This window comes from Spermophilus citellus (assembly GCF_964194105.1).
Source record: "Spermophilus citellus genome assembly, chromosome: 19".
Lineage (NCBI taxonomy): Eukaryota > Metazoa > Chordata > Mammalia > Rodentia > Sciuridae > Spermophilus > Spermophilus citellus.
The window spans coordinates 14,982,776-14,994,951 of NC_138201.1; the positions used below are offsets into that span (position 1 = coordinate 14,982,776).

General features: G+C 43.5%; 1 protein-coding gene and 2 long non-coding RNA genes across 14 annotated transcripts in view; 1 reads left to right on the forward strand and 2 right to left on the reverse strand.

Annotated features, from left to right (window-relative positions):
* LOC308638494 overlaps positions 1 to 9,263 on the reverse strand; it is a 28,170-nt gene extending 18,907 nt beyond the window's left edge. The window contains exon 1 of the long non-coding RNA XR_014019853.1: positions 9,182 to 9,263. This is a non-coding gene — a long non-coding RNA (uncharacterized lncRNA). The remainder of the gene's footprint in view (positions 1 to 9,181) is intronic.
* LOC308638495 lies at positions 2,865 to 5,090 on the reverse strand. The gene is made up of 2 exons (XR_014019854.1): positions 3,818 to 5,090; positions 2,865 to 3,049 (listed from the first exon to the last, which is right to left on the reverse strand). It is a non-coding gene; the product is annotated as an uncharacterized lncRNA (long non-coding RNA).
* A 125-nt stretch (positions 9,264 to 9,388) lies between the features above and the next one.
* SETD5 (SET domain containing 5) overlaps positions 9,389 to 12,176 on the forward strand; it is a 76,720-nt gene continuing 73,932 nt past the window's right edge. For 6 of the 12 annotated variants that reach the window (XM_081276004.1, XM_081276008.1, XM_081275996.1 and 3 more), the window contains exon 1: positions 9,389 to 9,721. The gene's annotated coding sequence lies outside the window, so the exon portion shown is untranslated. The remainder of the gene's footprint in view (positions 9,722 to 12,176) is intronic. The other 6 variants (XM_081276003.1, XM_081275995.1, XM_081276006.1 and 3 more) reach the window with 1 other exon arrangement.

Below are 12,176 nucleotides of genomic sequence, written 5' to 3' on the forward strand. Positions count from 1 at the left end.
CAGACTGTTTTTACCACTGTTTACCAAGTACCTGCCACAGAGTGGGCATTTAATATTTGCTGAACAAATAATATTTCTGCATATTAGCATAAAGTAAATATATCAGCTTTGTGTTTGATTCATCATAGCTTTTTTTTTTTTTTTTTTGGTACTGGGGATTGAACTTGGGTATTCAACCACTGAGCCACATCCCAGCCCAGTGTCTCATCAAGTTGCTCCTCGCTTTTACTAAGGCTGGCTTTGCCTCCCCAGCTGCACAGGAATGGGCCTCATAGCTTTAATTCTGTTAAATACTGTAGTAAAGCCATGGCCAGACTTTTTCAAGGTGGTGCAAATATATGTAGGCAATAATGTCACCTTCTTCCCTAGTGTTTTGTTATAGGGTGACCAGAATAGGGAATGGACTGAGGATCCAGAAAGCCTAGAATTGATGATACTGCCACCTACTTACTAGTTGTTTAAGAGGAAAATAAAAGGGACCATGGGAATGTGAAGAGATGGGAAAGGAAATCTATAATAACCTGAAAATGAAGTGAGTCAGACACCAGATATTACATTATTGGGAATAAGCCAATATTATTTGAGGGTAAAAAACAATGTAAACATTGAGAAAGATTTTAGAAATCTAATGAGGATGGTTATCTCTGGAGATTTGACAGTGTATTAGAGTGGTTAAAAAGGGAACAACTGCTGGGCACAGTGGCGCAGGGCTGTAATCCCAGCATCTCAGTAGGCTGACAAAGGATCACGAGTTCACAGCCAGCCTCAGCTATGGTGAGGCACTAAGCAACTCAGTGAGACCGTCTCTAAATAAAACAGGGCTGAGGATGTGACTCAGTGGTCAAGTGCCCCAAGTCCAATCCCTGGTTAACACCACCACCCCCATCGGCAAAAAAAGGGAACAACCACCTATAAAAAGACTTTGAGCAAACTGCAAAAACTGAGGACTTAGCCTGTAAATTTCAGATATGAGCTCAGGCCTGCACTGCAGGGATCAAAAGATAAATTGAAGACAGAAAAGGGGAACTATTATGAAAGGTTTATTAAGTACCAAAAGTATAATAAAGCCTGTGAGTACATAATATTCATTAGTGACATAGGCATAAAAAAGGGAAAATTATTTGCCCATTCTCAGCATAGCCTTTTCCACATTCAAGTGAGGTGTCCTGCGTGAAGGTCAGTGGGGATATAGTCAAAGTGTGACAACTGAGGTGGGGGGGAGTACATTTAATTATTGCACCTTGGTAGGTTAAAACAAGTTCAGAATAAACACCCAAGAACGTCTGCATATCAAATTTTAAAATGTGCAATGTGAAAAAATGTCAGATGCTTCATAATAGGCCTACCATATTATCCCTTACCCTTTTGTCCCGGGGTTAACATGTTTGCCAATCAGTTGTGAAGTTACAAGTTACTCAATGACAGATTTATAGTAGAACCAGTTTTTTTACTAGGAAGGATAATGGTGCTTAGTTCTTCTCAAGCCCTGAATTCTTAATTTGTAACTGCCTATTAGCCTTGTACATCCCATCCCAAAATACACTTTTCTCAGAAACCTGCTCCTTGTCCTAGCATGCCCTTAACACAGTCATCCATGCATCTGTTTACCATGTGTATTACAGGCTAGGACAGCCACTTTTCAATCTTGTGTGGTCTCAGGCAGGATCCTTCCACATTCTCAAAAATTGAGGGCCTCAATAGCTTTCTTAACCCATATTTTACCATTAGAAATTTTTAAAAATTAAATATTATAGCATTGATTTTCATGGCAGTAACTATTTTCGAAAGTAATTAGAAGAGTGGCATTGTTTTACATTTTTTGTAACTAAGTTTCTTAGGCCTGGCTTAATGGAAAGCAGCTGGATTTTTATCTTCTGCATTCAACTGGTTGAGACATTGCCATTTTGTTATTTTTGTATTGGTTAGCTGGAAAATACAGGCTGAATTATGGAAACTCCCAGAAGTTGGCCTGTTTCACTATATAGTACCTAATGTCTTCAAGTATCAGCATATAAAAGCCCAACTGTCATGCTGAGAGTAGAGATAAGTTTTCTCAAAATTCTGATTTTCACTTCAAAGTTTGATTTTAATTGCTGTTAGTTGTTTCCTGAAAGGCTCACTTCTTCACAGTAGCAAACTACAAATAACACTTGTCATTCTTTCAAGTAAAAAATGGCGCTCCAAGAAAAACATTCAGCTTGCAACACTATTGCATGAGTAGTTTTTCTAAAGACAACCACTGTACAAAGTACTTTATGCAAAGTTTACATTCCCTCATTCATACTGACAAATTACACTGGTCACAGTGGTACACACCTATAATCCCAGCTATTTGGGCTTCAGAGGTAAGAAGATTCAAGGCCCAACTTTGTTAGGACCAATCTTGAAAAGAAAATTTTAAAAAGGACTGTTATATAACTCATCATAAGACCACTTGCCTAGCATATGTGGGCCTCCCCTGGGATCAATCCCCAGTAGTGGAGTCCACATTTAACAAAATAATTTTATTGTTTTCATGTGAAAATTGGCTTCTGGGGAGGGAAGACACAGTGGGGGTCTATGTCTCTAGTTCTTTTGAGACAGGGTCTTGCTAAGTTGCCCAGGCTAGCCTCAAACTCCCAAACTGTTGATAGTACAGGCTATGCCACCATACCTAGAGAAAATGGCTTTTTAATCCTTTTGGTTTTATTTTAGTGATGCATGGCAATGAAGGACTGACTACCAGTTTTATGTAATTGCCTTAATTTGTGCTAAGGTGCCCACAGTTTTACTCACTGTTGCTTTCCCACCATTAGTGCAAATGTCAACAGATAATTGTTCAGGATAAAGCATGAGATTTAAAAAGTAATTCCACACTTGGACTATTTTAGGACATGTAGTGTTTATTACCACACTTCCATATAAAGGTTATCTTTGATTACCTGATGCCGAGCAAATACAAGTAAAATAACAAGCTTAGCCATGTTTATACATCATAAAGTGCAAGTACACTTCCACACAAGAGATTCAGAGTTCACATCTGCACACAGATCTTTAATATGACAAGTTGCTGTAATGTACAAAAAAGGAATTACTATAATTATTTCTTATCATCTAGCAGATAATTAGCAATACCTTAAAAAAAAAAAAAACAAAACCCCAAACAACCAAGAACAACAACAAAAAAACTGCAACAGTTTGAATTAGTTTCAAAATGACTCTACAACATAGGTGGTACCAACACTATACGAATTATTCTATTTCATAAGACATGCTACATTAAATTATCTTTAAAGCCAAACAAAAGACAGCTTTCATATTTTTATTTCACATAGTTTCTTTGGTCAGTTCTTCCCTCCTTCAAGTCAATTTGTGTAGCATTTTAAATCATAGATGGTGAAAACTGGGGCTTGAACAAGTAGCCTTATCTTTTTTGAGCCTTTCAGTACAAATTACTAAATTCTAAAATAAGCTGTAGTTCTAAAATTTGGAAGTTTGGAGAAAATATTTAAAACATTGCAAAAAACAAGATAAGATGTATGGGGCTGGGGCTGTAGCTCAGTGGTAAAGCACTTGCCTCCCATGTGTGAGGCACTGGGTTTGATCCTCAGTACCACACAAAAATAAAGATACTGTATTTTCATCTACAAGTAAAAAAAAGAAAAAGAAAAAAGATGTATACCAAATTTTAAAATGTGCAGTGCGAAAAAAATGCCAGGATTTTCTAAAGCACAAGTAAAATGATATGATTTAAAGACAACTGCATGACATTGAGGTTGTAGGTTATAGAACATATAACCTAAAAATTTCTTTAAAAAAAATTCATACCTAAACCTACCTGCTTGCCACCTTAGAAAATTCAAGTACATATATCATCATTCATGAATTAACATCCGTGACAATGTCATCATACACCATGTAGCATCTGCATACTTTCAAGAATGTGGAACAATTTACAAACACCATGGTATTCTGAAAAGAATTTTCCTCCTTTTGCTTAGGCAACAGGGACACAACCATTCATAAGTACTGTCTTGCCCTGAAGAGGCAACCTAAAGTAGGGGAGGAAAAAGATCAGTTACTCTCTTAATTAAAATTGTGAGAAGATATGACAACAATCAAAGAGGAAGACCAAAATTGGTAGGAATGTGGGCATCAAAACTTTCCTTGAGAAGTCATTTTTTTCCTTTACTGACACATTTCAATTACAGAGAATGGTGGATTTCACTGTAACATATTCACACATAAAACCAAATTTATCAATTTTAACTTTCCCTACCCTGCATCCCTTAAAATTTGATGTTTTGAGACAATTCTCCTTCCCAGTGACATTTAATTACCAAATCCTTTAACTTCCTTTCCATTGCGACTGCCATCACTCCTAAACCAGATCTTGTCTCACTTCACAAGTGTGAGCTTCTATAAGAGAACCTCCAAAGTGGTCTCTCTGCTTTCAAATATCTGTATCCCTACCACCCCATCTTGTATTCTATAGCCAGAGTAAATTTCACAAAAGGTTTCCAAGAAAGCAAGAGAGTACAAGTTGGTTAAGAACACAGATGGTTAGACGGACCAGTGTTTTCATCACTGGCTCTCAACTTGTTACCATGAGAAAGTTGTTAAGCATAAGCTTTAGTTTCCTACTCTGTAAAACAGGATTTTATATATGATGACCACACCAAACACACAGTAAATAATTCAGCACACCACTTCATACATAAAAGGCACTCAATATTTGCTTCTACCTATGTTTCCATTAGCTTTTGCCTATCACACTATTTTATTTATTTTAAGAAGCAGTACCTGATTTCTGGGATAAAACTTACATGAAAAGTATATAAATAGGAATGGCTATGAAGACTGTTGACTAGAATGCATACACTAGTTGGGTGAGAAAATAACCACTTCCACAAACATGATTTGGGTATGCCCCAACAAAGCAGGAAAAATTCATCTGGTTTAATAATGACCTAGATAAAATATTCCATGCTCATTAGCAGTTCTCTAATAACCCAATTTCTTACTCCATCAAGAATGGGGAGTGGTGAATAACAAAAATCTTTTGGAGAAGTATGTCCTCTAATATAAATTGGAGTACTACTAGTTGATCCTTATCATATCCTGGATTAACAACAATTGCAAATCAATTATGTAACTATACCAAATTTCTTTTCATTAAAAAGAAAGAAACCCTCAAACCCCCAGAAAACTTTTACCATTTTTCTCTAGAGTCCAAGTATTTTATAATTTCATAAGCTTTTGTCTTAGGAGTACAGGAAATAGTATACCACTACCTCAAAAGGAGATAGCTGGTTTATTTTAACCAAAAAGTCCAAAGGAAATGAAGCACAGGAAGAGGATGACTGCAATGGTTAGTACAAGAGACCGAAGGAAGAGCAGAACAGTGGACAGATGCATTCAGAGACCACATGCCATCAGTTTCCTCTGTGAATAGAATTTGGGGAAACTTAGGTTAAGTATGACCCTAAAGTTTCCAAGATAAAAAGAGCCTTGCTTCCATGTTTTATGGGTTAAAATTATTATTTGAAAACTAAATTCACAAATAAAATCAATAAAACCAACATTTACTGAGTTCCCAACTCAGCATTTAGGCACTGGGGAAATCAGACATATCCTTGAGGAATGCAATTTAGCGAGAAAAACATGAAAATATCTTTTAAATTTTAACTTTTCTTGTTAAAAAAAATTACTATTCTTTGCTTTTCAAAATGTTCTCCCTTAGTGGGGCAAAGTGGAGGAGAAACAGTTCAGGTGAGAAAAATTTTGAGGGACAAAGTACATGGGAAACATGTTATCTATTTTTACAGGTAAAAAGGCATAGCCCTGCAGTTACATCTTTACAGTAAAGAAATAAACATGAGCAGTGGTCCATGCCTATAATCTCAGCAGCTCAGAAGGCTGAGGCAGGAGGATCACAAGTTCAAGGCTATTCTCAGCAACTTAGTCAGAGACCCTCTCAAAATAAAAAGGGGTGGAGATGTGACCCAGTGATTAAATACCCTTAGGTTCAAAAAAAAAAAGCAATTATTTTTGTGTATACTGAAGGTTTGAAGACCACTGTCCTAAAGAGAAATTTGAAGAAAAAACCCCTGCAATGTGTCTTACAATATACAAAATGAAATTTACAAGATACACATTAGCACATAAAAAAAATTTTAATATTAAGATACGCTGGCATTTATACATCCTCTGGATCAAAATTACTTTGGACGTTACAGATACACTGTCCACGGTGGCAATTCTAACAAAATTTAAATTTTAGTCCTTTAGTTCTCCTAGACAATGTTAATCTCAGGTACTAGCAAGAACACAACAAGCACTTGAAAGACAAATAAAATATCAAACTTTATTAAAAACGTTCACATGCTGCTCACTCCATTTTACTTAGGGTTGGCTAAACATCAAGCAATACAGTAGTTTAGCAGTACAAGACCCAACAAGAGATTGGATCCTCAAGAAGCTCGGCACAGGTAATCATGTTCAAGCCAGCAATGACAACACAAGAAATGCTATGACTCAAGCAAGTATAAAATGCTAAAGGGTATCTCCACGGACTGGCTCATATAACAATAGATCCTTCCAGACAAGTGAATCTGTTGTCTTAAAGGGTAAGGTGCAAATAGGGCTAACATTCCAGAAGGAGACACCCTACAAAGATGCATGGAAGTGTCATTATGACTTTGGCAAAGAGCAAACATCTCTGTGTAACTTAAGATGTTTGATCTGTGTATGTGGAAAACAGTGACAATAGAAAAAGCAGCTTAAAAAAATAAGGTTAGCAGCCAGGCACAGTAGTGCACACCTGTCATCTCAGCAACTTGGGAGACCGAAGCAAAAGGACGGCCAAGCTCAAGGCCAGCATGGGCAGTTTAGCAACGCCATGTCTTAAAAACATTTTAAAAAGAGAGAAAAGGCTGGGAATGTAGTGCAGGCCTAGCATGCACAAGCCCCTAGGTTCAATATCCAATACTGCAAATACAAGTCCAACTTGGGGTCCCTGTGTGTCACATTCGTGAGAACTGAATTCACCATGTAAGTAGTAAGGAGCAAGTTGAGTTTCAAGTCTCATTTTCCTGTTCTAGCATGGACAACTGTCTAGCAATATGTAGGACGAACCAAAAGATGCTAGTGCAGGAAGACACACCACTTTGGAGGCTATTATAGTGGCAACTGAACTTAGTTACTATCCAATGAGAACAAATATAAAGGAATGGAATGAGTGCTATTCAAAAGAGAAAAGCAAATGTTGAATGCTGAGCCTCAGGTACAATTCTCAATAAAGCAGTATTCAAATTACATGAACTGTGAAGAGGCCCAGGGGTAGAATCCCAACTAAGGGGGAAAAAAAGTAAAATAAAAATGAAGGTAAACATTCCAATAAAGTGCATCAAGGAGGAAGACTGCTGGGTATGAGGGAGGCTCCAGATCAAGCCTAAATTTGTGGTGGAACCAATCTGTCTGGTTTCATGACTCATGAAGCTACCTACCTAAGATCAGGAGAGAAAGCCAGCAGTATGTGTCTGGAGACTGGATGAGCAAGTATAACAATGAAAAAAATGGGACCAAAGTCTTAAAATGCCTGCTAGGACGGATATGGAGGAAGAGAGGGAAGCACTGCGTTCTGAAGCAAAGGCTAAAATTTTACCATTATGATTTAATCCGAGATGCTGTACTTTGGTGGTGTAGCAAGGGTCTCAAGTGGGGTGAGTAAAAACTCGGGTGATCATACCTTTAATCTATCTCTAGGAATAATACTCCAGAAAGACCTTAAGTAGTAATAACCTGCAGTCTCACTGAATAAAATTAACCCCAGGCGAACGCCTAGGCTCCATTTTCCTGCTTCTCCCCCAGTATAATTACCTCCTCAAACAAACTCAAATCCGTGGGAAGACTCGTCCCTCAAATCTTACACCTGCTCAATTCCCCAGCAGGACAACGCCCAGGCACCAGATCAGCTCTTCTGCCTGGCCAAAAGAATCCCACCCATAACTGAGAAGCGACTAGACAGGGAGGCGATGATGAGATCACGCTGTGGGGAGGGGGAAGGGCGAAGGGATTCTTCTAGGCCCAGGGCGGTTCTTCCAGGCCCAAGGCGGTCCTTAGAAGACCGGAGGCGGCAGAACTCCCATAAAGGTATTGCGGCAGCTCCCCTCCCCCTACCGAGAAGGGTGCGGCCTTCTCCCCGCCTCCTCTACTGCAGCTCCCTCAGGATTGCAGCGCGCCCGCGGATTTTTGGAGACCATGCGCCTCCCGCCCACAAGCCAGTCGGACCGACCCCCGCTCCTTCCCCCACCCCCACGGGTGTCTGGAGCTGGTCGGGCTCGTCTCGCCCCCCTAGCGGAGGGGGCCTGGGGCGGAGCCGTGGTTGCCACCACCCAGAAGCCTGGGTCCGCAGCCCGCCCTCGCCTCCAGCGCGCGCTTCCTGCCACGTTGCGCAGGGGCGCGGGGCCAGACACTGCGGCGCTGGGCCTCGGGGAGGACCATACCAATGACCGCCTTCCTGCCACCCCCACCGGCCCGCGCAGTGGTTTCGTTCGCTTGGGACTCGAGCCAATAGCAAGGGCTAGTTCTCCCAGCAACAGTAGCCAATCAGATGATGAAGCCGAGCAGGCGGCGGGTAAACCGACTCCCCTAAAAGAAGGGGAGGGTAAGAGGACCCCACACAGCAGCCACTTTCACTAACCCTCCCCTCCCCTCCCCCTGCGGGAGGCAGACCGCGCCCGCACGTCCACCTCTCTTCACCCCACCTATCTACTCGCCCCACCCACGGGGCAACGCGAGAGTCACCAGGCGGCTGCGCACTCTGGAGGCTGTAACTGACAGGGGCTTTACTCCAACCAAAACACGCCATTTGTGTTTTCACACACGGCGGGAGGAGAAGCGACCAATCAGAGACAAGAGGAGAACCGGAAGCGCTCCACCCTCTGCAGAAGCAATGGCTCGGTCCGGCTTTAAACCTTTTCCGCTCCCTTCTCCCTCCCCCTCCGGTTGCCGCAGGGCGGGCCGACCTCCCGCCCGTATCCGACCGACCACCCCCTTCCCCTTCCAGCCGTACAAACGTTGTACCCCCGGCATCTCGCGGGAGAAGACGACTTCTCCAGCCATAGTGGGGCCACCTCAACCACCCATCCCTCCACCCAGTCCACCGGACCTCCCTCCCACCAGAGTTCCGCTCCCCTACCTAGCCGAGGCTCTCTGAGGAGCCGGAGCCCCAGAGCACAGCCTCTTCTCTAGGCGGCCCCGGCGGCTTCCGCTGATTGGCGGCGAGATGGCCAATGGGTATGGGGCGGTGGGTGGAGAGGCCAATGGCGCGGCGGGAGGGGGCGTGTCCCGGGTGCCCCTGGCGCCGGCGCTGGGGATCCCCGTGCGGTCAGTGGCGTTTCCGCTCGGGCAGCGGGCTGAGTGAGCTGCCGCCGCCGCCGCCGCCGCCACCGCTGGGGGAGGGGCGGCCGCCGCCCGCCTGCGCTCAGAGACTCACGCAGCCCCAGTCCCGCCAGTCCGCCAACACAGTAGTGCCGGCCCCCCTCCCTCCCTGGCCCTTCCCCCTCCCCGCCTTTGGCTCGCTCCGCCTTTCTGCCCCCCACCCCCACCTCACGGGTACGGGCCATTCCCGGCCAGGAAACGCCGTGGCGCCGCGTTGGGCCTAACTCGAGTCTTGCTGCCTCCCGGGAGTGCCGTGCGCCGCAGCCCGGGCCCAGGCCCCGGCAGCGCCTGGGACAAGGTAAGGGTCCGATAGAAAAGAGACACCAACCCTCACGACCGGGCCCCGGGGGGGAGGAAGGGTCACCTCCTCAGTCTCCCCGGACTCGCTCTCTTCGGGACGTGGGCCTGGCTCTCCCCTGCACACAGCAGGAAGATGCTACCCCTTCTCCTCTCCTCGCCACCCCTACACGTCATTGCACCCCTTTTTCCAAGGGAAAAAGGCTCCCTGTGCGATCGAGTCGACCCCACTACCCTTTTCATGTCTTTCCTGGGTCAGGACGCTTCCCCTCCCCCCACGCCTCTTCACCCCTTTTCCTGGGAACTGCCTACTCCACGTTTACCTTTTACTTAAACATAGGCCTCTTGCTTCCCTGCTCTCGAAATACACGGGTGTACTTTTTTCCCCCTCCTGTCCGCGAGCCCCCACCTCCCAACCCCCGTTCTCGAGGCCTTGTGACAACTCTCATAGCTCTTGGGGGCCCCGATCTCTCCTCCGTGGTCTCCCTGGATGGCTTCCCTCTGGGTTCTGGGTCCCCACCTCCAATGGCTGCTTTCTTTGCCACACTGAAGATATTACCTTTGCCACCCCCACCTCACATTCTTGGGCTTCCTGTGGCGTATACCCCTCTCTCCCAGAGATATTCCCCCATTGAATTTGTTGGGTTTCAGGCCGGAGCTGAGCCAGATTTTGTTGTTTTCCCTGCCTTGGGCGTGGAAAACGATCTTTTTAGAACGTCTTTAAAGGCAGAAAAATTTACCCTTTATGAATTCTGTTTCTCTCTGCGTGCAAGTCTAGATGTGAAGTGAATGGTGGTGGGGAAAAGCCCTGGTTTAGGAGGTGAGGCGCGTGAGAGGGAAAGTTTTAGCCGCTGGGAAAGCCCCTTCTATGCTAATTTATTCTGTAGAGCTCCTTTGCTTGTGTCGCTTAAGGAATAAGTAGTCTTTCTCCTGGATACTGATGCTGCAGCCAGCTCTGCTGGTCTGGGTCAGGGGTGCGTGTATGACCTGCATTTTCTGCTTTCTCATGTTACTTGTGCAATGTGTTCACCAGTACTCATTTCTTGTCCAGAGCTCTGGGTTCCACTGGGCTTTGTCTGTACCTGAGTTCATTTCTCCAATTTTCCTTGTGCTTATTGTACTGAAAGAATCCCCAGGTTCTCTCCTAATTTCCTTCATGCCTTGGCTTAACAAGTTGTTTTTAATGACATATTTGTGACCAAGGTCATATTTATGTTTCTTAGTTGGGCATATGTTTCATAGCTATACTTTTGATGAGAAAGATCTAGCTGAGTTGAGTGTTAGGAGCTTTTCAGGTTAATGTTTATATGCTCTGCATTTGGGGAAAAGTATTTTTAATGGTTAATTTTATATTAATGTTTTTAGGTCATTGAGAAGAATTAAAAGGGGATGTGAGCTAGGACTAAAGCAGAGAATTCTCACATAATCAGAGGTTTCTGGGCCTCTTGGAGGACCCAGGAATTTTTTTTTTTTATTGGATTTCTTCCAGTTTTCTCAGGAGGATCATTAGTTCTCTTTTGTAGCCCAAAATTCTGGCCCGTTATGGGATTAGAGTCTTTAAGGTTTACTCACACTGTCATTATGTGTAGAAAAATGAATTATGTCCTTTGGTAGGCCATGACACAAGGGTCTGTCTCTAGCTGCAAATTTAAATTCGACTGTTGAGTGCTTGGAAAATTGGCCTTCTAAAGACTACACTTTAATCTTTACTCCTAAATTACTGACTTGATTAAAATGAATATTTAGAATTTGATAAATGTTTATTTCCCAACACCACCCTTAATAAAAGTCCTCAATTTAAAAGGGTGACCTTAGGATTGTTTTTTTTTTTAAAGCATAATTCTAGCCCTTCTAGAATGGATCATCTCCTCCACCGCCGGCCCCCGCCCTCCCCCCAAAAAAAAGTGTGAGGAGTGGGGGTGGGGTAAAGAGAAGGTTGTTCCTGTGTTGGATCACAGGGGTGAGTATACAAGGCAGCAGCAGCTGCTGGCTCTGGAGCTCTGGTTGCTACGTGAGAAGCTTGAGTAGTGCTGGCTGCTGTCTCCAGGGAAGGACAGCAGTGCAGCGTCCATTAATGCTGTTGGCTGCAGGGAGCTGCACTTAGGCGATGGCTGCCTCAGGACTGAGAAGAAACCTTGCTTTCCTGGGAATTTTCACTGCTGAGCTGGTTTGCCTTTTATTGGTGGGGAGATGAGAATTAGTAATTCATAATCTATCCATTTATGGATTTCAGTATTTGGAAATTGCATCATACTTAAAGACTTTCTTGATTTTTGTTTGTTTGTTTGCTTTTAGGTTTGGGGGTTTGGGGCAGATTTTTGTTCTTAACCTGGGATTTTATGCTTGTATAAAATTAAAAGTTCCATCAGAGTTTTGATTTTTTTTTAAATCCATTTAAAACCAATCAAAGGTCTTGGGGGGGGTGTTCTTTTTTCCCCTGCAGCTGGCATGTTTTT